Below are 25,957 nucleotides of genomic sequence, written 5' to 3'. Positions count from 1 at the left end.
AGCTTGGAGAAGTCCTCCAGCCTTGAAGGTGGGGACTTTGTCCTTTCAAATTGTCCAAAGCAAGTATATATATACATGTATATATGACTTGGACCTTGACTATATAAAAAGTTCTTGCAATTCAGTAATAAGAAGATAATTGAATAGAAAACAGACCAGATTTGAACAGATACTTCATAAAAGAAGATATACACAAACAGCCGATAACCACACAAAAGGATGCTCAGTATCATTGATCATCAGGGAAATGTAAATTAAAATGCCAAGAATATAGCATTTCATATCCACTAAAGAGGCTGCAATTTAAAAGACTCACAATATGCGGTGTTGCCAAGTTTGCAGAGCAGCTAGACCTCTCATACACACTTGGTGGGAGTGTAATATGGTACAACTGCTAAAGACCTAGCCTGTCCATATGACCTAGCAATTCCATTCCTGTGTATTTATCCATTAGGAATGAAAACACACCCACCCTAAGACGTGTACGCAAATGTTCACAGCAGTCGTATTCTGTGGGTAGTCAATTTGCCTCTCACATGGGTTCCAGTGACCCCCACCTCCAAAATTTCATGCTTTTGTATAATGCCCTCTCCTGAAGTGTGAGCTGAATGTAGTGACTTACCCAGTCAGGGAAGAACTGAGGCGCTCACTCTAATAGCCTACAAGGAACTCCTGCCGGTAACCATGAGCATGGGGACAAGCAGCCTCGCCAACACCTGGATGACATCCTTGTCAGCGACCTCGACGAAAGCACCCGCTAAGCTAGATCCAAACTCCTAACCTGCAGGCACTGTGACGTAATAGAGGTCTGCTTTTTTTAAATCACTAGGTTTTGTGGTCATTTGTTACCACAGCAATAGATAACTAACACATATTCACTGCAGTCAAAAACTGAAAACAATGGCAGAATGATAACTGCCAATGGCAGTATGATACACTGTGGTATATTCATACAATGGAATGTTACTTGGCAATAAAAAGAAATTTCTGATACAGGCAATAGCAAGGATGAATGTAAAACCATTCAACTCATCAAAACAAATTGCAAACAAGCAAACAAAAAATATAGCATGATTCCATTTACATGAGTCTAGAAAAGACAAACATATTTACAGCAACAGAGAGCAGACCAATGGTTGCCCAGAGCCAGGAGATGGGGTTGACTGCAAAGGAGCAAAGGAAACTTCTGGGGTGATGCAGAGGTCCTGATTATGCTAATATGGACACATGGTATATACCCGTCATAACTCACTCAACTATATACTTAAAATGAGTATAAAGGCATATTTTATCATATACAAATTATATTTCAATTAAATGGATTTGCAAAATTAAAAATAAATAAATCCCAAAGCAAGTCCAAGGTATAAGTCTATGGCACCAAAGTTTAAAAATCTGTAGGAAATAGACAGCTTCCTAGCTAATATGAGTAACCAAAATTGCCCCCCCCCAAAAAAAATGGAAAACCAAAATATACAGCAACCATATAACAGATTGAAAAAAATATTAAAGACTACTTAGAAATTATTTAATATCTTGATTCTCAGTTTCTTAATTTGTAAAATATAAATTAAGTAACATCTCACAGAATTTTTGTAAGAATTGAACAAACTTCTTTAGTGTAAAACTTGGGATACAGTAGATGCTCAGTACTCATTTCCCTGGTGTTTTAAGCCCTTTTGATGATATGTTACTTCTCTTTCCAAATGGGCAACATAACATTACTTAATTCAGTCAAGAAACATTGAGTTTTTCCTTTTAATACTTTTCCCAAGGAGATTCCCAACTCCATAGGATGGGACAGTCTTCCTGTGTTTTTCTTTCCTGAACCTAATTGTGGAGAGAAAGAAGAAAAGACAACTAAAAGCAGAAAGCAGGTGGCTAAGCCCTCAGAAAGGAAAACATTGCCCAGGAAAGAAAGTATCTGAAGAATGTCTTAAGCATATTCAATACACATTCCCCCTGCAAGCCCTAAAGTAGGGTGATATAGCCAATTCTGTATTAGATTCGTACGCAACGTGTTAAAAGAATGCCAAGGTTTCAGAAGTCAAAGTCACAGTGTTGCAAAGCTGGGCTCTTTGTACCTAAAACTAAGAGGCAGATTGGTGGAACCACAGCTTTTTACCTGGGTACCATCACCCCTCCCCAACCACCAAGGGAAGCTTTGGGTGGAGGGTGGAGACTGCTCTGTCAGGGAGGTTTGGGAGTGGAGTCCAGAGAATGTAGCCTCCTGCCAGGTCGGAGGTCTGAAGGAATGTGGCAGGTTACTGCTCTGCTGGCTTCCTCCCCTTTCCCAATCACAAGACTGTTTCTCTTGGCCTCTTCCAAGATCTGGGAATGTTCTAGTTTTCTGACAGTTGCTGGAGCATCCTGCAGCTCTGACCTAGGTGATGCAGAATGCCAAGGAACATGTCTATGAATAGTAAGGTGGAGCCAGTACCTGGCTGTTATCCCAGGAAGCCTGGGACAATTCCAATATAGCCCTTATCATATCCCCTCCAGCTTTAAATACTATAATTAAATATACATGTATATAGTCACAGGATGTGGAGTACAGCATAGGGAATAGAGTCAGTGGAATTGTAACAGCTATATACGATGTCAGAGGGGTAGTAGATGTGGGAGGGATTATCACTATTTTGTAATAGTGTAAATATCTATTACATTGTTTTGTACACCTGACACTAATTAAAAAAAGAATCAATATGACTATTTCAAGTAACTGAGTACTTTAGTGTTTAATAACTACTGAGTCAGATGTGGTAGGAGAAAGGGAGGGCAACCAGGTGCCTGCTGAGATATGTACATACAACCTGGTCAGTAGCCCTTTGGAGGTGGTGTGCTTCATTCATTAGTCTTCTTGTGTATGAGATCAGGAAATGGACGGTTGTTAACAGACACCTTTGGAAAAGTGTCTATAGTGCAGCATACCACAAACCACCATGACCAGTGCTCTAATTGAAAAAAAAAGAAAAGCCCCTCCACAGCGGCAGATACTTCCTCAGGCATGCAGGGCTCTACTAAATAAATATTTCTGGGTTTCAACTCTTACTTCACATTCCAGACCCCCTCGCTGTGTTCCAGAATCTCAAATTCCTGCCCAGTTGACTAATACCTTGTTGCCCAACTCTCTCTGATGGTTGTTACAGTTGTAGTGTCCATTTGGTTTAAAATCTCCCTGAACTCCCTGACCCCCTTGGATAACATCTTTCAAGGTCTGTCCTGCCTCACCTCCACCCCCACACATACCTCTGGAATCCTCTACTGAATTCCAGTACCCTGATTCCCAACATATTCAGACATAGCCTCATTCAGCTTTGATACTCCTCAAACTGGAAACACAGATGAGCAACTGGACTCCAGGAATCTTTTTATTCTTACTTTTTGCTATGGGAATTTTTAAATGTAAAGAAAATACTATAATAAACTTTGATATACTCATCACCCAGCTTTAATTATTATCAAGTTGTGACTAGTCTTTTTCCATTCACAACCCCACCCACTTTTCCCGCTCCCCTGCCTGGATTTTGATATCTATCTCTAAAAGATAAGTATTTTAAAAAAACATCACTAAAATACATTATCATGACTAAAAATGCTCTGGGCACTCTTAATTGTCAGTGAGTACTGATTTTCACCTGGTGCCTGAAAGATACTGACAATAAAACTCCATCAAGTTAGCCCTTTTCTACTACTGCCCTCCCCACTCCACAAATGAACACACATATGCACTCTCTAATGTATAGAAAGATACATTTTCTGATGGCGTCTAGTTCTGAGAGTGCCATGTAAGACATAGCACTAACAGACTATTGGCTTTGCTTTTATCAATGTTCTCAGACAAACACCACCAGGAACACCTGTAGTTGAACAAGTTGGGTTTTTTTAAGCATTGTCATGAAGGGGAACACTCTCTGGGGGAAAACCAGGCAGCATCTCAGTAAGAGAGTGTCAGAATGAAGCTAATAAAGGATTTGGGCTGGGGTTGAGTAAATCTGGGGAGAGTTTAAGGAAGTAGGGGCTCACTCTGGATTGGGTGTTGCAAGAAAAGTGGAGGCAATTCTATGATTGAATTATCTCAATAGGTCTTCTCCGTAGGGAGGACAGAAGGAGGCCATGGCGGCCGTTGGTGAAGAAGTCACGGCCACCCACACCATGGGCGAGGGGAATGTTTGGTATTTTGTGTTGCACAGTGACCTTGTTTTTGTCTCACTTGATCATGGTCCGAGAGTGATCTTTTTTGATATGGATATTCTGTACTTTTGTTTCTGTACAACAGGAGAACAAAATAACACTGTGAGTGTCAGACTAGCTTGTAATAATATTGACATCTAGCTGTGAATATCAAATTCACTCTATAATGTTGTATGTGAACTATAATTTAATATATATATATAGTCATGGGATATGGAGTATAGCATAGGGAATAGAGTCAATGGAATTGTAATAAATGTATACGAGAGAGGCAATAGATTGGGGGGGGGGGGTTACCATTTTGTGAGGGGTGAAATGTTTGCATTGCATTGTTTTGTACACCTGAAACGAATTTAAAAAAATTCTTCCTAGATGTCAGGGGATACTTTTTTCATTTCTCGTTATCCTACCACTTTCTAGGATATATGAAGTAATTGAATGCTGCCACCTTTGTCCTGTTTTTATTTGACTTTCTAAATCCACCTCTCCTTTTAGACCATTTTAATCATTCATTATTTATTAGTGTGTGTGTTTTCAATTACATTATATTCAACAGTTTATAAACATTCTTAAATCTTTGGAGAAGAAAAATGAATTCATGTACAAATGAATGTTTGAAAATGTAACATTAGCACTGTTATTTATTTATTGTCAACCACTCCAAAATCCAACCCATTCTGGATTAGACATTCAACAGCATTTTACTTGCATAGGGCAGTAACCAGGCCTACATTGCAAGCAATTCATGCAGTTAACTAGGACAATTTTCTCAAACTTTTTCTCCCTCACTGGGACCCTCAGTAAGAAGTACATTGTACTCAGTAAACAGTGCACCACAAAATACACACATCTTACCATTCACATCTTAACATTCTACAAAACAATACTTAGTAAATGTGATATAACCAATATTTTCTATGTTTCATTAAAAAAAAAAATACTGTCCTTCTAAATTGATTACATGACCTCCTAAGAGAGCTCAATTTGCCGTATGAAAAGCTGACTTGGCACTAGGAAGTTACTTTGCACAAAGTAAATATCTATGGATACTTCATTGAATGGATATTGATTGTTGCTGTTGTATTTTAAAACCACGGTGGGTATTTTGTAACAACTACTGTGTTTCCCCGAAAATAAGACCAGGTCTTATATTAATTTTTGCTCCAAAAAACACATTAGGGCTTATGTTCAGGGGATGTCATCCTGAAAAATCATGCTAGGGCTTATTCTCCGGTTAGGTCTTATTTTCAGGGAAACACAGTATTTTAAAAATCTTTCCTGCCTAAAACGGTGGCAATCATGTTGAATGGCACAGAACATAACAAATTATTTGTGGTGAGAAATCTTGGCCCTGCCTTTTACTACTTTTTGGCTATCTCCATGCAGAGATGACTTTTGTTGGGTGTGTACCTCCATTATCAGTGTCCTCATAACTGGATTTTAAACCAAGTCCAGTCCTTGATTATCAACGCAGAAGAACTGCATTCCAGCACTTGTTGAGAAGAGTTACCTCTCTTCCGCCTTACCAAAAGCTGAGCTGGAGGACATGACTGTAGAAGATGACATTTGGAGATAGGTATCAAACCTGGATCTTTCCTTACTGACTCCCATTTCTAACCTCATCACTGTCAACATCATTCTTTATTGCTTCCTGGCTCTTTTGTTTGCCAGAAAGATAAAAGGACCCAAATTTCCCTAGACAGAGTAAAACGAGATTCTGAATGGAGTTTTTAAACTCCCCATTAAAGTAGACATAAAGTTAACTTTGAATATCAAGAGCCAAAGAGATCAAGATATTTATATTCATCAAAAACAGATTAGAAATGAAAGAAGAACAGAGTAACAGGACCAGACTGAACATTTCAGATGGACAGCCTGTGTGTGTGTGGGGGGGGGGGGGGGGGGGAGGTGGAGAGTAACAAAGGAGGGGCATTGCTAGGCTGCTGGAGGTTAGTGGAGCCCTGCAGGGGAGGACCCGAGCAGAGAGAGCACCTCTGTAAGAATGGAGCGGGCATGGGGGCTGCCCTGCCCTGGCAGGGTCAGCATTGCCCTTCACAGCAGCAGATTGTCCAGCCAGTACTCAGCTGACCATCGCCATTCACTTGAGAAAACCACTTCAATTTTAACTAAACATTTTTACTAAGCTAGTTGTTTTAGCTGCTATAAACAGCATGAGCACCTTAAAAAGCAAGGAAATTCTGACCCACGCTACCACATGGATGAACATTGAAGAGGTCACGCTAAGTGAAGTAAACCTGACACAAAAGGATCAATACTGTATGGTTGCACCTATATGAGGTTCCTGGAGTCGTCAAATGCTTAGAGACAAAAGTGGAATAGTGGTTTCTGGGAGCAGGGGAAGGAGGGAATTGGGAGTTAGTGTTTAATGGGAAAGACGAAGAAGGGCTGAGACGGTCATGGTGATGGTTGCACAACAATGTGAATGAACTTAACGCCTCTGAACGATACATTTTAAAATGTCTAGAATGGTAATTTTTATGTTATGTATGTTTTACTACACATTTTTTAAAGGGCATGGGCCCTTAATATGTAAATATAATATAAATAAAAATAAGCAATAATTATTTTAAATTGTTGTTCGTTTTCAATCCTGTATCCTGGGGAAATGTCCCAGGTGCTCCTCTCTCCTTGGGTTCTGCTGTTTGCACATTCAGTTAGGAAACCTTATCGAATGTCTCCCTATGTGCCGGGCACCAAGACACGTCCTCAGAATACAGTGATGGAGGATGGGACTCTGGGCCTGCAAGATGCTCATAGTTTAGTAAGGAAGTGTCTCCTACCACACCATCTATTGTCCATACCCCATCTCCTCAGGGGAAAATAAAGAAAAGAACTTTTTGTTCCCTGAATTGTCTTCATCTACCATAGACAGTTGCTCCAGCCTAAAACCTGGGAGATATTCTTGGCTTTCTCTTTTCTTGTGTCCTCTCAACCAAACTTTGTCACATTTACCTCCAAATCATATCTCAAAACTGCCACTGCTCTGCTACCACCAATCTCAATATGAGTCCTTTGGGCAACTCCTGTATCTTTCTATCTGGTCTCCCCACTTCTATCTTTGTCTGGCTATAATCCATTTCCCACATGGGAACCAAAGTGATCTTAACAAAAATAAAATAAAACAAAAACAAAAAGGATTGTGTCCCTCTTCTGCTTGAAACCTTTCAGTGGCCTCCCACTGAACTTGAACTAAAACCCCAGCTTCTGACCACGGCTTCAAGGCCCCACATGATCAGGCACTTGCCCTCTCTTAACTATGGTGCCACTTCTGCCTTAGCTCACTGTCCTCCGGCCACACTGGGCCAAGGCTATTCCCACCGGGGTGTCTGCACAGGCTGTTCCTTCTGCCTGGGATGAGTTTCCCCTGTGACCCTAAGATCTTGTTGTAAATGTCCCTGAGCGCCCTGGAAATGTTGATCATCCCCTCCGGGGGCCTCCTTCGCCTCATTGTTCTCTATTTTCCTATGCTGTTCGGTTCCAATATTTATTTATTGTTTTCATTTGCTTACTCTTTCCCTCTCACTAAGCCCCATGAAGGCATGGACCAGGTTTGCTTTTATTTACCATTGTAAACCCAACACTGCTGGGCACAGAGTTGGCACACAGCAAAATATCCATTGAATGAATTAACAAAGAGGTATATGAGACATATGGGTAAATTAAATACAAAGCAGGAAGTGGTAAGAGCCAGGGGAAAAAAAGTGTGCTGTTTTATTTCAGAGTCAGGAAAGTTTTAACCAAACGTGTACATGTGTTTATGAGTGTGTGAATGTGTGTGTGGGGGGGGGGGGGGCGGGGACAGAGGAAATTAATCAGAGAAAGTTATAAATAATTACATTTTAAAAATATGTACTGAATATGTACATTATATGCAAAGCACAGGCATCGGCTACATGTTTTACATATTTTATTTACAAAATTGTATTTTAAATGTGGGTAAGTTTTTCCATTATGACCTAAATAAATCAAACATTCTTCTCTTGGTCTGCATTCCTATTGAAATCCAAGGGAACATAGTTGTTTAAAAATAGATTCCAAACTTTTGATGATTGTAAAATTATAATAAATGAGACAGGATGTTTAAAGAATACAGTGTAATGTGACCCATGTGAAACACTGGCATGGAATTCAAAGGCTTGAGTTCAAGTGCATGTGTGTTACCTTCATGGGTCACTACCTCCCAAGCTCCATTCTCTCACCTACAGTATATTGGTCTGGGCTAGACAACTTAACTCTATCAGTCTCTGATTTTACAGCATAGTCTTAGCTATGGTACATACAGAGGGTGCCAAAAAAATATACACATTTTTAAAAAGGAAAAAAACTATATTAATTGTAATACTCAATATGTACCGATAAGAAAAGATGAATACAAGTCACATGTATACACGTTTTTGGCATCCCCAGTATATATATCTCCTTCCTTCTAACTTTTTATCATGGGAAACTCCAAATATGTATAAAAGTAGAGAAACTAGTAAAACGATGTAGCCATCACCAGCTTCCCTGCCACCAAATCCCCAGCCCGGGGAAGGGTGCTGTGTCTCTACCCACCTGCACCAGGGGTTTTTTTGAAGCAAATCCCTAGACATCATCTTATTTCATCTGCCTTTTCTTATTGAAAAAGATTTAAAAAAAAAAGAAAGAAAGAAAGAAAGAAAGAAAGAAAGAAAGAAAGGAGGGAGGGAGGGAGGGAGGGAGGGAGGGAGGGAGGGAGGGAGGGAGGGAGGGAGGGAGGGAGGGAGGGAGGGAGGGAGGGAGGGAGGGGAGGGAGAGAGAGACGGAGGGAAGGGAAGGGAAGGGAAGGGAAGGAGGGAGGGAGGGAGGGAAGGAGGGAGGGAGGGAGGGAGGGAGGGAAGGGAAGGAAGGAAGGAAGGAAGGAAGGAAGGAAGGAAGGAAGGAAGGAAGGAAGGAAGGAAGGAAGGAAGGAAGGAAGGAAGGAAGGAAGGAAAAGCATGATGCTCAGCTGCATAGTAAAAAGTATATATACTGGGGCTGCCAAAAAAATCTATACATGTGACTTGTATTCATCTTTTGTTATCAGTATGTATTGAGTATTACAATTTTAATAGTTTTTTCCTTTCTTAAAATACATATACATTTTTTAGCACCCTCTGTGTGTGTGTGTGTGTGTGTGTGTGTGTGTGTGTGTGTGTGTGTATACATGACAAGTTTTTCAGAGTATTCTGTGCACTTAAAAATAGTTTTCTGCTGGGAGGGGAGTTGGGAGGATGAGTAAAAAGGAAGAAGGGATTAAGAAGTACAAATTGTCAGTTATAAAAACAGTCATGGGGATGTAAAGTACAGCACAGGGAATACAGTCAATAATATTGTAATAACTACATGAGTACTAGATGAGTACTACACTTATAGGGGTGATCACGTCATAAGTTTTATAAATGTCTGATCACTATGTTGTATACCTGAAACTAATATAACATTGCATGTCAATTGTAGGTAAAAAAAAAATATTTTTTTAAAATTGGAGAAACAAAAAGTAAATAAATATATGTATAAATAAAATTTAAAACTTCAAAAAATAAAAATAGTTTTTAAAAAAAATTTTTGTTAAATTTATTGGGGTGACATTGGTTAGGAAAATAACATAGGTTTCAAGTGTACAATTCTGTAATATATCATCTATATATCACATTATCTGTTTACCACCCAGAGTCAGTTCTTCTTCCATCACCATATATTTGACCCCCTTTACCGTCTTCTACCCAACCACTCCCCTCTCACCCTCTGGTAACCACTAAACTGTTGTCTGTGTCTATGATTTTTTTGTTTGTTTGTTTGCTGCTTTCAGTTTTATAAAACTGAAAAATAAAAATCGTTTTCTGCGGCCAGTTGTCAACTCTAACTGAAGCAATCCACACAAATGGGCCTGGGGATCAGAGAGATTCTGTGAGCCACACAATGAGGGAAGTTCAGCTCCAGCCAGTCAGCCACAGTCTGCTTTTCTGCTTGGGGGTCAGGTCTGCAGGGTCATCTGGCCTCCCTGACGTTGTGGGTGATCAATGAAGGTGATAGTGGAAATTCTACATAGGTTCATTGCAAGTAGGGTTGCCAGACAGAGCAACTGAAAACACGGGACTCCAAAATTCAAATTTTAGATAAAGAAGTAATTTTTTAGTACTGTACATACTTATACAAAAAAAGAAAAAATCATTGTTTATCTGAAATGCCAATGTAACTGCTTATCCTGTATTTTATCTGGCAAAACCTAATTATAAAGCACATGTTCTAGTTATTCTGGCTGCATAATAAAATTTAGTGGCTTAAAGTGACAACAATTTATTATATCTCATATTTTCTGTGGGTCAGGAATTCAGACAGAGCAGAACAGGACAGCTTCTGCTGTTTCTGCTTCACAATGTCTGGAACCTCAGCTGGAAAACTGGGTGACTGAGGCCCAGAATCATCCAAAGTCTTGTTCATGCATATGTCTGGCAGTCAATGCTGGTTCTCAGCACTGCACATAGTTGTTGGCTGGAGTGTTCACATGTGGGTTTCCTTACAACGTAGTAGCTGGCTTCCAAGGGCAGAGTCCTGCAAGAGAGAACCAGGCAGAGGTCAGATTGCCTTTTTATGACTTAGCCTCAGTGTCACTTCCAGCAGTTTCAAGAGAAGGAACATAGACCTGATCTATCTTTGTCACATTGTGAGAAGACATGTGGGAAGGGATATATATTGATATGGTCGTCATTAGAAAATACAGTCTGCCATAGTATGTCATGTCATCTAGACATTTTATATCTGAATATTCGCTTTCAAATACAGGCAAACATTCCAGATATAACTTGGAATGAAGAATTTCTTTATGTGTTCTTCTCATTAATGTTCTATTACAGAGCTAGGATGTAAATGTATATATTTACAACTACAAGAGTAAAGTATAGAAATAATTATGATTGTGAAAGCTGTTTCTTTTATGTACAAAACAATTATTAAGAACTACTAATTAGATCAACAGGGAAATCAATTGAAAATTTATGCAATTATTCTAACCTTTGTAGAATGGATTGGTATACTAACTCTTATAACATTAAATAAAATAATCTTTCAAACTTGTATTTCATTTTTGGTTATTAAATTGCATTTAGGTCATGCATCTTTCAAGGAAAAGTTCTATTTGGAAATTCTTTACATATTGGGAGGAGGAGTTAAAATCATAAAGATAATTTTAACCACTTCAAAATGTTATGGGTGAGAGAAACTCCAAAATCATACAATGACATCTGTGATAAATCATCTTTGATTGAATATTATTCAGTCTTAAAAAAGAAAGAGATTCTATCATTTGCAACAACATGGATGAACCTGGACAGTAATACACTAAACAAAGCCAGACACAGAAAGAAAAAAACTGCACAATCTTACTCATATGTGGAATCTAAACAAATTAATACATAAAAGCAGAGAGTAGAAAGATGGCTATTCTACTTTCAGGGGCTGGGGAGGGGTAGGGAAATGGAGAGATGTTAGGCAAAGGGTACAAAGTTGCAGTCATATAGGATGAATAGAGACCTAATGTTCAATATGATGACTATAGTTAATAATACTGTGTTCAATACTGGAAATTTGCTCTTACAGTAGATTTCAGGTGCTCTCATACAAAAAAAAATAGTGACTATGTGAGGAGATATATATTAATTATCTTGATTGTACTAATAATTTCACATTGCATATGTATATCAAATCATTATGTTGTACACCTTAAATAAATACAATTTTTGCTTCAAGAATGCTATGAAGAAAAAAAGTGTTTGATAATAGTAAGGTATCCCCAAATATCTTGTCTCTCCACCAGCTTGGGCGAAAATGAGCATCTATTTAGCGTCAGGAATGTGCAGAATACTGACCACAGCAACAGCTATCTAGCAGTAAACAGTGCTGCGTAATTACTGATCTGATGCTGGTCAGACTTCTTAATTCAGTCTATTTAAAGTTTAATAATATTGCAATGAAAATTAACTTTGTTGGTAAGTTTCGGGTTCATTTTTGTATCCCTCATGTTTATCTTATGAAGCTGATATTTGACCTTCGCCCCAGTTTTGTATGCATATTGATTTCACATTTGGTCTTACAATATTTGGTCTAAATAAGTACAGCACTACTCACAGTTACCAGGGGCAACGTAGCACATGTAATCAATAGAACTGCAAGTGCTAATTCCAAGGCTCATATACAGACTCTGTTCCCCTGCACAGTGTTTTTGAAAATTTACATTTAGTTTCCAATCACTCTCAAGTTGGAATATTTCATATGCTTTCCAACTTCCTTTGAGGGATCTGGAAGTGTAACGGCCTTGGTCCCACATTTCCTCATGGTAGCCTTATTCTCAGATTGATTGAAGTGATGACTACAAGAATGACCTCCCATTACAATTTGTCTTTGCTGGTCCTCTCATCTAGAGAAATCGATTTAGCCACCCCTTGAATCTGGGCAGGGCTTATGACTTGCTTTGATCAATAAAACACAGGGCTTGCACACATCCAGTGTCTCTCTAAAACAAGCCTAAGTACCTACAGGAGGATGACAGAACACCTGGCGGAGAGTCTCCTTGCCCCAGCCCAGGCCACCCCAGACCAGCCTGCTCCTAGCCAACTTGCCAGCTGACCTCAGACACACAACAGAGCACAACGGAGATCAGAAATGTAGATTTATAAGCAATTAAAAGTACTTATTGCTTTAAATCACTGAATTTTGGGGCAGTTTCTCATATAACAATCACGAACTGATTCAAAGAAAATAGATAATCTCTAATCCTAATATTAGATAATATTCTCCCAACAAAACCAACACTTAGTACATATAATAATAAAGTCCCTTATACGTATTCCTTCAGTTTACTTTTACCTAGGGTGGGGGAGGTGTATGAAGGAGGAGGAGGAGGCTGAGTGAGCCGGAAGCTTGGCCCTGTATGTTTGGAACAAGTAGTTGGAGTTAGGTGCTGGTGGACTTTCTGGAATAGCCGTTCTGTGTCTCCCTGCATGACAGCACCTAGAGCCCTTGCCCAGGGGTCAGAGGATGTTTACTCTAATTCTGGTTCTGCCACTTGCTGGCTGTGTGAACTTTGGCAACTTTCTTGACCTCTCTGGCCTCCGTACCTCACCCATTTTTTAAAAATGGCTGTAATACCTGTCTGGCCACTTCACTGGCAAGATTGAGTGAAACGACATGAATGCACTTTAAAGACGAAAGGTAGTTGCATGCATAGACGTGCATGAGATGATGTGATGACGAGTTGGATCCTCAGCTGATCACACTCTGCTTTGGTCTGGGCTACTCAAAATGCCTGCTACAACTTAAGAAACTCAATTAACTTTCTAAAAGAGTCAATGTTTGGTCTGTATGATGCCAAACACCTGGATTTTATTTTATAAAATAAACAAATAAAAGTTGTGTGCAGATTATAAAGCAATGCATGATCTATTCCCTGGCCCTGTTCCCCCACCCCCGTGCCACCCCCTGCCCCATCACTAACTACAGACATGAAGCATTCTGTAGACACAGCCATGGCCTTCTTAGCTACCCACATTCACCTCCCCTGTTAGTCCTGTTGCACCCCTCCCCCACAGGGAGCTCCTGTTCTAACGGCCTTGGACCTACCCCCGGGTAGACCATCAGGGGCTCACACCTAACTCAGAACAGGCATCCTAGGTCTGGAGGTTGGGTACAAGTAACATCATTTACCCTCTGGCATTTTCACCCTCTGGTTTTCTAGTCTCTTTCTGTCAGAGAAATAAGGATAGTAAGTCAACAAACAGGATTATGTTCTACTCCTCCGGATAAAAATCATTACTTACTTTGACTCTGTCAAGCAGAGGCAGATCTCAGCTTGTCTGGACATCACAGGCGTCAAGTTCTCTACAGTATTGCAAACCTGACATAATTGTAGATGTTCTTTACTTTGAATAAGGAAAAGGAAGGGGAAAAACAGTACAGGGCACTAATTAACACCCACTAGAATGCGATCTTCCTAAGAACAAGGTTGTTTATCATCAAATCTCCAGCACCTAAAATAGCCCCTGACCACAATATCTATGGAACACGTTGATGAATGAGCAGCTACTGGGCTGTATCCTTCGTCTACACCATCTCCTTTAATCCTTGATAGCCAATTATCTCACCTTATAGATGAAGTGACTGAGGCCCTGAGTGGTTAAGTAATTTCGCGAGGGCCACAGTGATAAAGTAGTAGAGCCAGAACTTATATGTGCAGACTCTTTCCATTATATCCCAATCAGGTTTCTCCAAAGAATTGAGGACCGGCTCAAAGTCAGGGGCACTCCAGTTAGTCTGAGAAGGAAGCCTCATTTGGGATGATGCCCAGGCATCTCCACAAGAACAAAGCATAAAATTCAGAGAACAAATCCCTTCAGCCGGCGAGCTTCGGGGGATGTTTTGGGTTTGTTTGTTTGTTTGTTTGTTTGTTTGTTTTTCTGCAGGTGGTGCATGAACCATGAGGCTTGTAGGCAGCTTTTGGAGGTGCCAGGAGCTGAACTCACAGTAATAGAAATACCAGAAGTATCCTGAGTGTAGGCAGGGGGTCCCTGGAAATCATAGTGGCTGTGAGACTGCAGCGCATGTGGGGATCCTTAGCCGGTGTATGCATGTAGGAGAAGGAACGTGGCAGATGTGTCGTATCACACTTCTGTCTCAAACATAATTGTCTAAACTGTTTGCCAGAAAATGTTCAACATGATGTCATTTCAGGTGTTTATTTTGGTTTTGAAAGGAGAAAATATCATGCTTAAACCAGGTAGGCTCACCTGTCGGCTCCCTCTCTGCCCGTCCCATGTCCCACCACTAACACCGTCCTGCCAATTACACTTGTCCACTTGAGTAGTTCTCAATTCAATTGTGAACAAGTGATGAATGGATGTTCTCAAGCGTTCACTTGCATTTTAAAACACATTCAAAATGACATAGGAAGCACAAGAGCATGGAAATTCCAGCCTCAGAAGCTAAGGTAATTAGCTATATGGTTAATCCAAAAGGAGATCAAAACTATGGGTTCAAGAAGTAGATAAATAATCCTACCTTTGTTTACCACAAGTCTGGTTTTATAGTTGTGTGGGAGTGGCAATCATCATCATTACCACCATTATCAGTTAAAATTTTATGGTGCTTCAATTAAGTGACAGCACTGTGCTAGGTACGAGAAGGACTTTATCTTTCTAGAAGATACAGTCACTATCTTTAAGGATTGTCCCATCCCCATATCTGGGGCAGAGGTAAGCTAAAAGATTTGGACATGGTGATAAGTTCAGAACATAGATGGAGCCCTGAACGTCCCAGGGAGGGAGGAAGCTGCACAGTGTTGACTTCCAAAGTCCCTGCACAGATAACCGGTGTGACTCCAGCTGCTCAGCAGGAAAAGACTCAGGAAGAGTGTAATGCTGCAGAGAAATCCAAGAAAAATGAAGCCTGAGAAATGGCCACCGGATTCAGTCATGTAAAATGTCTCCCATGAACTTTCTGTAGTGAGACTGGGACAGGAACCAGGAAACCAAGAAGCAGGGTAGTAGCTGAAGGAAGGAGCAGGGCCACGGGAAGATGTTTCTAATTAGCAAGTTTCAATCATTATTGAAGTTTGTTGATAGCTAAATGGGAGTTCATTACATAATTCCTTCTAGTTGGTAGATATTTTTTAACTTCCATAATAAATATTTAGGAAAAGAAACGTGAGATCTGAGCATCTAAGAAGAGGGTAAAGGAATAGGCAAAGGGAGGAAACTAAATGTATAAGAGAATAACAATCTAGGAGGTGAGTTGAAATGGAAAAAAAGAGCACAGGTGAGAGAATCTTCTGGTAAGAAAGAGCATGAAAATGGGTTAAAATAAGGAAAATTTTTTAGTTGAAGAGAAAGTATTAGCATAAAAATCTTATAAAGCTAAAAGGAAGATGGATGGAGGAATTGGGCCTCATTTTCATAAAGTAGGAAGAAAGATTATAAGATGCAAAGGAATAGGGTAAAAGGAGGAAGGGCTTGAGGAATGTGGAAAAGGGTTGGAATAACAGGGACGCAATAGTAGGAAATGAGCAAGTAAGAGAAGGAAGGACAGACTGCTTAGTAGCAGGGCTCTTCTGGTGGACGTCAGCATGGATTTCTAATGGGCTCACACTTCCAGAACTACTGCCTTAAAGCAGGCAGAAAGCAGCAAGCCAGAGAGACAAGCGTTCTCTTCCAATCTCAGAACCTTCTGAAATCCCCAACTTGGCTATGACTGTCTCAAGAACAGAAGTTTGCTAGAGTGAGTAGCAACTGTCTGAACACCCCACAAAGGGAGAATCCAGTGGGAAGTCAAATGGAGGGAGTCTACTTGGCCCAAAATAAATATACTAATAAATATGTATAACTTTGGTGTATGATCCTAGGACCATATGTATGTGCCATGACACGACCACCAGCATCACCTGGAAGCTTCTTAAAAATGCAAAACCTCAAGCCCCACCCCAGACTTTCAAATCAGAATCTTCATTTTAACAATATCACAGATGATTCATGTGCACATTAAATTTTGAGAAGCCCTGGTCTGTAACTTTGCCAGAAGCTTTCATACACGAAGTCAGACAATTAAGTTTGCGAACTCATCCTAGAAAAAAGTTTTACATACTTCATTGCTGAATATCACCACAGTCCCCTTCGAAGCACTCCCCTTGGGAAGCTATGCACTGACACCAGTGCCTAGTACACCCTTCCAAGCAATTTTGGAACTCTTTCTGGAATGGCCATCAGAGCTGTCGTTGCATTATTCTTAATGTCCCGAATATCATCAAAATGTCTTCCTTTATCTTTGGGTCAAGAAAGAAGTCATTGGGGGCCAGATCCGGTGAGTAGGGAGAGTGTTCCAATATAGTTATTTGTTTGCTGGCTAAAAACTCCCTCACAGACAGTGCCGTGTGAGCTGATGCGTTGTTGTGATGCAAGAGCCATGAATTGTTGGTGAAAAGTTCACGTTGTTTTCGTCTTTTAATTAAAGTTTATTGGGGTGACAATTGTTAGTAAAGACCCATAGATTTCAAGTGTATAATTCTGTAGTACATCATCTATATCTCACATTATGTGTTCACCACCCAGGGTCAGTTCTCCTTTCATCACTATATATTCGATCATCTAACTTTTTCACGCTGCCTTTTCAGCACTTCCAAATAGTAAACTTGGTTAACTGTTTATCCAGTTGGTACAAATTCACAATGAATGATTCCTCTGATATCCAAAAAGGCTAGCAACATCATTTTGACTCTTGGTTTGAACAGACGAAACATTTTTGGTCATGGAGAATTGGCTGACTTCCATTGTGCACTTTGATGCTTTATTTCAGGGTCATGATAACGTGGCCCAAAACATCATCTTGCCTCTCCAAAAGGTTTTGGCAAACTTTGACTCTCCTTTGCTTTTGTTCATCAGTAATCTCCTTCAGGACCTTTTTTTTTGGGAGGAGGAATATTGGGGACCAGTGTTTCTCCAGGGCCCATAAGCTCCAAGTCGTTGTCCTTCAATCTAGTTGTGGATGGCACAGCTCAGCTCCAAGCCCAGTCGCCATTTTCAGTCTTAGTTGCAGGGGGGCTCAGCCCACCATCCCATGCAGGAATTGAACTGGCAACCTAGTTGTCATTCAAGGTGTCATGTGGAGTCTTTAGTCCCGCTCCCCAAATAAGAACGCAGGATATGGTGAGGCCAAAAAGGAACACCCACGGAGCCATAGACAGGGGAGTCACACCACTATAGTGTCGCTGGCGGCTGGGTTGAAGACACAGGAAGCAGGAGCCACACGATCCGCAATCTGCCTGCCGTCTGCTTCTCTGCCAACCAATCCCACTTGCTAACTGCAATCCACGCTTGCTAGCTCAGCCACAGCAGTTATATCAGTGGCCAATGGCTAACTGGTTACTAGTTACAGCTGATGGCCATTGACTACCCGAGCCAGTACCTTTCCACGTGAGGCCAAGAGCCTGGAAACTCTCTGGGACTCTGTGCCTGTGGGGACAGAGCCCCAGAGAGTAGTTTACAGACTCTCGGCCTCACGTGGAAAGGTGCTGGCTCGGGTGGTGGATGGCCGTGGGCTGTAGCTGATTGGCTGTCTGCTGTGGCCGGTTAGCAGATTGGCCGCTGGTATAACTGCTGCAGCTACGGAGGAGAGCCGAGAACTGCCGAGGATTGCCGAGGAGACGAGCAGAGCCGAGGAGAGGGGAAGAGGAGAGCCGAGGAGAGCGGAAGAGAGGAGAGGAACAGAGTCAAGAGAGTGGAGGAGAGTCGTCAGTCGGTTGGTTGGCGGAAAGACTGAAGGCAGGTCGCGCGTCCGGTGGGCCCAGCCTCCAGTGAGACCATAGTGGTATGACTCCCCTACCTATGGCTCCGTGGGTGTTCCTTTTTGGCCTCACCATATCCTGCGTTCTTATGTGGGGAGCGGGACCAGAGACCCCGCAGGCCGCCCCGCACTACAAATGGCGGAGCGAGCAGGGTCTCCCGCACGACAGTGCCATATGTATGAAAGCTAAAATTGACCCCCACAAAAGTTAATTGACATGATAAATGCTTTGAACCAGTTGCTTTTAATATTATTTTTCAAATTTTGCTTCTCTTTTTGTTTTTGTTATTTTCTAATATGTTTATGACTTTTTTTAAAAGCAAAAATGACTGGAGAAATAATTGGAGAAATTTCTGTGCAAAGGCATAGAACAAAAGAATAATATATAATTTCATAAAGCCAGATTTACAAATATATGTCGTGCGGGGTGTCATGCGAGGTCTCAGCTCCCGCTCCCCACATAAGAATGCAGGATGTGGCTAGGCCCAAAAGGAACACCCACGGAGCCATAGGTAGGGAAGTCATACCACTGTGGTCTCACTGGAGGCTGGGTTCACACGACGTGTGACCTGCTGTCCGCTTTTCTGCCAACTGACCGACGACTCTCCTCCACTCTCCTCGACTCTGCTCCCCTTCCCTCCGTAGCCGCAGCAGTTATATTAGTGGCCAATGGCTCAATGGTGACAGCTGACGGCCAACTTGCCACAGCTGACGGCCATCTACCACCCAAGCCAGCACCCCTCCATATGAGGCCAAGAGCCTGGAAACTGCTCTCTGGGGCTCTGTCCCCACAATACAAAAAACACACATGGTTAAATTTCTCGGCCTTTTAAAACCATAACATGCATTTCTAAACTTAGTCTACTTTAGAACACTTGAGTGTGTTTAATCTTCAAAAGAAGATGAGGAATCTCAGTGAATGATGTTCTACTTTGCTAAGAGTAGGTGGGGCTGAGTTCTGGTTGGAAGTTAATGTTTCACCTATAACCATAGCAACATGAAAGAATGCTAAAACTAATCAATATTTGGGCAGATGTCTTGGGACAAATTTATCAGCCAGGGCTCACGCCTCTCTGAGAGGTCAACTTGTGCCCTTTTGTACTGAGACCTGTGTTAGAGAAAGCCACACAGCATTCCTCTGAGTCATGAGGTAGGGCATGCTTACATTTGCCCGTTCGGATTTGTAAAACAATTGGAGATGCTGACTTTTAGGTGTTACTGCAAGATCCCCAAGTCCAGGAGGCCGGATGGCTCAGTTGGTCAGAGCGAGAGCTCTCAACAACAAGGTTGCCGGTTCGATTCCTGCATGGGCTGGTAGGCTGCGCCCCCTGCAACTAAGATTGAAAATGACGCCTGGACTTGGAGCTGAGCTGCTCCCTCCACAACTAGATTGAAAGACAACAACTTGGAGCTGTTGGGCCATGGAGAAATGCACTGTTCCCCAATATTCCCCAATTGAAAAAAGAAGATCCCCAAATCCAAATCTTAAATTAGGCGGTGTCCACCTATATAAAATAGAGGGAATTATTCAGATTATTCAGTCTGAGCTGAGAAAGGCCCTTGATCTGATGCTAACTGCATGCAGGCAGCCATCCCTGTGTTGACTGATTGAAGAGTAAATATCAGTTTCAGGTTATGAGAAGGTTATGAGACATTACACTGCAGTAGTTAAGAGCACAGTCTCTGGAGCAGATGCCTGGCTTCAAATCCTACCTTTACTGCTGTGGATGACCACAAATTTTTTTGACACTTTTCTCATAGAGAAATGGGGTCTACACCCCTCCCCTCAAATCTGAGATGACTCTGTGACAACTCTGACCCAAGAAATGGATAAAAGTGGCCCTGTCCCAGTTTTTGGCCCAGACCTTAAGAAATTGGCAGCTTCCACTTCTTGTCTCATGGAGCCTTGAATCAATTGTATGGCCCTAGAGACTACACAGAGAGCCCTGAGATTCCAGGTAGGGAGAGAGGGGCCCAGCTAAGCCCAGTCTTACAGCTGTTCCCATTGAGGCATGTGAGCGAAGCCGTGTTGGACTCTACAAACCAGCGAAGTTTGGCCGCTAGATGAACAAGACCAAGTTGTGGGCCAGAAGAATCACCCAGGGTATTTCTATCCAAATTCCTGACCCACAAAATCATGATATATAATCAAATGGTTGCTGTTTTAAATACAAAATTTTAAGGTAGCTTATGGCACATAAGTAAATAATCAGAACAACATATACTAGTTTCCTCATCTCTAAGATAGCGACAATACTTATTGGATTGCTGCCTTACTGGATTGCTCTGAGGATTAAATGAGTTAGTAATACAGAGCCCTTAGACCAGTGCCTGGCATCTAGCTAGTGCTCTGCAAATATTGGCTCCTATTAGGCTTGGATGACAACTCTGGTGGCATTCAGAGAAAGAGAGGTCTGAGAGTGGGCTCCAAGTCCTCTAATTCTCCAGGCCATTTGGTTCTGTTGTTGTCCAGCTTCTCCCAGGATGGTGGCCCGTTATGGAAGACTATGTTAAAATGGCCCTGGGCAGAGCATAAACAATGCTTCTAACAAGGAGGCATTAAAGTTCATTGTTCTACCTGCCGCCTTCCCTCAGGCCAGATATTTCCCGTTCTTTAGTGAGTGGAGGCTGGGATGGCTCTCAACCAGGCGCCCAGCTCACCACCTGTGTGCGTCCATTTCCTCACAATTTCCCCAAATCATACTTCATTCCACCTTCAACTTTCACTCTTGTTATACTTCCTTTGCCCCAAATGACCACTCACCTTCTCTCTGCCATCCCAAATTCCATCATAAGCACTTGAGATACGAGCAAGCTCCAAGTTTCCCAAAGGATGGGAAATCCTAGCCCTGCAAGATGTTCTACAACAAAGGACTTCTGTGAATACTGAAGTTTGGGAAACACTGGACACTATTATTTCCTAATTTTCCTTCGACAACTACAAGTCAATTTGCAAATTAAGAGTCCTAAAAAGTTAAGCCACTCAGATGTCTATTTAACTTTGTGTTACCCAAATTTTCAGAAACCTATCTGGGCTGTGAAACAATTTTCTTATGAAAGACTTTCTGGAAGGAGCAACCGCTGAGCTGAGTCCTGGAGGAGTGGAAGAGGGAAGTAGGGAAAGGGGGCAGAAAAGGAGGTAGGAAGACGGTCAACTTGATGTGGCAGGAAGATAACCAAAGAGGGCTGAGTTTAAGATCTAAGAGCCACGGGTAGACTCCTAAACTCTTTAAGCAAGAGCATATATTTGCATTTTATAAAGATCACTAACTCTCGTTAAGTGCTTTTGATCTTTGTTTTGACTGGAGGCCTGTAGTAAATGAAACATGTTGCAGTATTACCCAATATCTATATAAACATTCTAAGTTTTGTAATATGGCTCTTGTTGTTACATGCAATGCCCATCGATAGTTTCTATTATTTTTTCCTCCTTTTGGAAATCACTTTTAGGAAACTGTTCCATAATCAGGGTAAGCAAAGATGGGACGTGAACTTTGTAACACCAGACTATGAATGGATCGAGGCCCCTAGCATCCTCTCTGATGTACTGAATGAGTAAATGAGAGTGGCTTATTCTAAGACGAGCAGAAGAACCTATTCCCAGTTCTGCTAAGAAGCATTTAACTCATTTAACCTCGGTCATGATTTCCCTTGTCTCTTGTCACAAGTAAGAGGTTATAATACTGTTGAGGGCAAAGTACGTCCAATTTCTTTTGCTCACTAGGACAGCATTTTGCACACCAGCAAACACGTTGCAGGTCCTTGACGCACACTCATTGACCATATTGCATTGCCCTGAATTGATGACTCTTCATCTACCACAGGCAAAGGACTGTAGCAGGCTGAGAAACAGCAGTAAGCTTCACTAAGTGCTGGCCATCCCTCCTGCAGGTGCTCAGCGTCACCTGGAAAACATATACTCTTGTTTTCTGTTGGCTCAGGAATGAAGTACCTACATCATAGGGAGGAACCCCGGGACTTCCTGCTGCTTAATTCCCTGTGGTCAAACCTCCCAGAAGGTGAGGTCCAGGAGGACAACCACCATGTGTGTATTCTTCTCCCTTCCTTCCTGCAAGGATCCCTACTGCATTTCCGTCCCTTCCAGAACTACCACCTGCTCTCATGTCTGAGATCTTTTTCCTACAGGATTTGTCCCAAAGTGCGGTTCAATCTCACCACCTCTTCCTTGCTGTCTCTGAAAAGGAGGGTTCTAGGCTTTTGGGTTGAAGGGCTTCACTGCTCAACAGAGAGCAAGCGCTGAACAAGCTACTGTGCCCATCAAAAGTCCCAGTGGCATTCGGTGCGCAGGTGCAAAGGAGATGTCTGGGGCCGGGCTGGGGGCGCGATTGAAGACACATTGTTTAGTTTTCGACACAGTGACAGGGCAATCTGGGTTCAATCACTGAACAGGAAGCCTTTCTCGGGGGTCCGGCCAAGAACAAGGCCCGCAAGATTCCCAGTGGTGTCCAGGACTTTCAAGCAAAGCCAGAGCCACCGATTCGACAATACCCGGTGCTGCGGCTGTTGCCATGTCCATATTACGGGGTTGGGACATGGTGGTAAACCTATTGATGACAGTTTTGCTGACTGTGGGGGTAACTCATCCAAACTCAATAGCAGCTGTCAGCATTCAGTGTGAAGCTGTTGGCAATTACTATTCATCTGAGGTAATGCGTGTGTTCTTTTTGCTGTCTGTGTGCTTATGTTCATAATCAGTTCATTGCTAGTATGGAGCCATTTCTTATCCAACCCAAGTGGGTGGGCTTATTCCATTCTTCTGTCACCAGCGTTTTCACTTCATTCTCAGTTGCCTGATTGCTATCAGTTATCTCACTTATTTACCAAAAATCAAAGAATATCTGGACCAATTACCTGATTTTCTCTTTAAAGATGGCCTCCTGGCATTGGACTCCAGATGCCTCCTGTTCATTATTCTTGTGTTCTTTGCCTTATTTAGCGTTTGTAAGGCTTCTCTAATCAACTGTATTTGGATCTGCTATTGATGTAGATGATGTTGGATCTGCCGGCGGTTTCTGAGTGCGGGCCAGGATCATGTCTCGTGAAGCCAAAGAATGGAAACATGGACCAGGGAGAGGCAAAAAGTTTTAAAAACAGGGTAGTTTATTAGAGGCAGGATAAGAGGTTGCAGCTCCTGAGCGGAAGGGGGTCCTGAATGGGGGTGCCCCCTGACTGAGGCAAAAGCTCTTACTTTTATACCTTCCCTTGCCTGCTTGGCGAAGGGGAGCTGTTTGAAGAAGGGAACTGGTGCCTTCTAATGAAATCTGTCTACCAGGTTTGTTCTGCTTGCTCATCCTAAAGGAATTAGCAAAGTAACCTACTCTTATCTATCAGATCAGCTCCGTTTGTTAGGCCAAAAGGAATTTTATGATTAACCTCAAGGCCTTGTTACACTATGTCCTGGAGCTAAGGAATGATTTCAAAACCTGGAGTTTTAGGATATGGTTGTCTTTGTTTCTTCCACCAGGAACCTCCCTGTCTACCTAGGGAGGACATGCTAACTCTCCTATATCACTATAATTACATCAACAACAAACACCCCAGAGATTGCTGTGTACCCTGTCTTTGAAGCACCTCTGCAGTATATTTTGCCTATCTGTGAAATGGTGGTGACAATGCCTGAAAAAGAACTGCTGCCTCCTTCCATACCTGCCTGAAGAAATTCTGCCTCTGTCAGTAAATCCTATACCAGCTTTTTGTCTTGTTTATTTTACAGAATGCTGCAATCCAGGGCTCTTCAAACTTGTTTGATATAAACTACATTTTCCTTTGTTTCAATATTCATTTTCAAACACTAACAAGCTTTTTGGAGAGCTATTAAAAGTCAGGTGTGTGTGTGTGTGTGTGTGTGTGTGTGTGTGTGTGTGTGTGTTAAATCAATTATATTTTAGTAGTTTTTGAAGACAATCTAGGTTAAGCAAGAGCAAAGTGCCATTGTTCGCCTTTAGTTGACAGGTGGGAATGGAGTGTTCTCTACAGATTTCTTTTTTTTTAACTTTGCACTTTCTTTATATAATAATTTGCATTTTGGTTATTTGCTGCCCTGGTACTTTCAGGAAGGATGAATTAAATATTCAGGGTGAGTGAGTTGGGTATAAAATCTGAAGTTTTCAGCTGTGAAAATATGAAAAATACATATTTTAACTTGATTGTGAAAGATGACAGTTGCATTTTTCTAATTTGTATGTTTTTCCATCATTGTGATAAGATGTTTTAACAAATCTCTTTAAAAAAAAAAAAAAACAGAGTCCCAGAATCTCACAAAATGTTCTCTAGTGCCTAGAGTAGTCTGTTTATGACCTCACCCCTTCCTGAGGGTGATTGTTACCAAGCATCCTTTCCCCACTCTCCCCTTTCTCCAGATTAAGTGTTCCACTTCCCGCTGGAAGGTCTGATGGCACAATTAATAGTTGAACAATAAATGAGTTAGTCATCCTCCAAGTGTTTGAAGTCTCAGGTGGTCAGGGCATTCCAGAAGGGTGACTATCTTTCAGTGTTTCTCCTTCTCCACACAGGAAATAACTGACCGCAAGCTTCTCCCTCACTGTTACATCCCATGTCTTCTTAAACATCCTGGGAGAAAACTAAATTGTCCTCTATGGTATCTTTACTTCTTTCTCTTCACTCAGATAATGTAGATTGGCAACTCCAGTTGCTAATCTGAAAAGTCTAGGGTATCAGGGGCTGTGTTGACCAGTGTTATTCAAAGTCCATGAGGATAACTTCTAGAGGCAAAGGCCCTGGAGACTGAAAAAAGGGGAGCTTCCTAGCCCCAAGGTGGCATCCCCAGTGGTTAAGTCAGCCTTTATATTCCTAGAACCTTTTGTCTTCCTCCAAGGGAGTATAAAAACAGCTCATTAGCATCTGCTAGGAGTGTTGGAAGACAATTGCCAACAAAGTGATACCAATACCTTATCTGCTGATGGTAGGAACACACCTGGGTTTACTTTCCTTCTTTCTGCTTGTCTGTGTAGCTCATTTATTAGGTTGGTGCAAAAGTAATTGCAATTTAAAACGTTAAAAATAATTGCAAAAACCGCAATTAATTTTGCACCAACCTAATACCGTATCTACCAAAAAAAAAAAAGTCCATATTATCTATATTATTTTGTAATAAGAAAAAGAAATCACAAGTGTTGCTCAGAAGTATGTCTCACTGTATCAGATACTGCACATGTTGTGTCATTCTATTGTTTGCATTGAAAAGCTGATGTTTTTCATTTCTCAAAAGGAAACTGTTAGGGAGACCATAGCCTGGGTTTTCGTGACACAGTTTTGATTTAAAATCTTATCTTCCCCTTATTATGCTGGAATGATGTTGCATAATATACTTAACCTCTCTGAGTGGGCTTGTCTTTACCTGTATAGGGAGCAAGATTCCTTCTTCACAGAAGGGTCAGTC

The 25,957-nt window shown here is 41.5% G+C and overlaps 1 pseudogene; it reads left to right on the top strand.

Moving 5' to 3' along the window:
* The first annotated feature begins 4,116 nt into the window (after positions 1–4,116).
* Positions 4,117–24,212, top strand: LOC109456496 (lysosomal-associated transmembrane protein 4A pseudogene; annotated as a pseudogene).
* Positions 24,213–25,957: the final 1,745 nt, after the last annotated feature.

Source organism: Rhinolophus sinicus, chromosome 17, assembly GCF_057876585.1.
Source record: "Rhinolophus sinicus isolate RSI-liver-muscle chromosome 17, RSI-T2T, whole genome shotgun sequence".
NCBI classification, from domain to species: Eukaryota; Metazoa; Chordata; class Mammalia; order Chiroptera; family Rhinolophidae; genus Rhinolophus; species Rhinolophus sinicus.
This window is presented reverse-complemented; position numbering and strand designations above follow the sequence as displayed.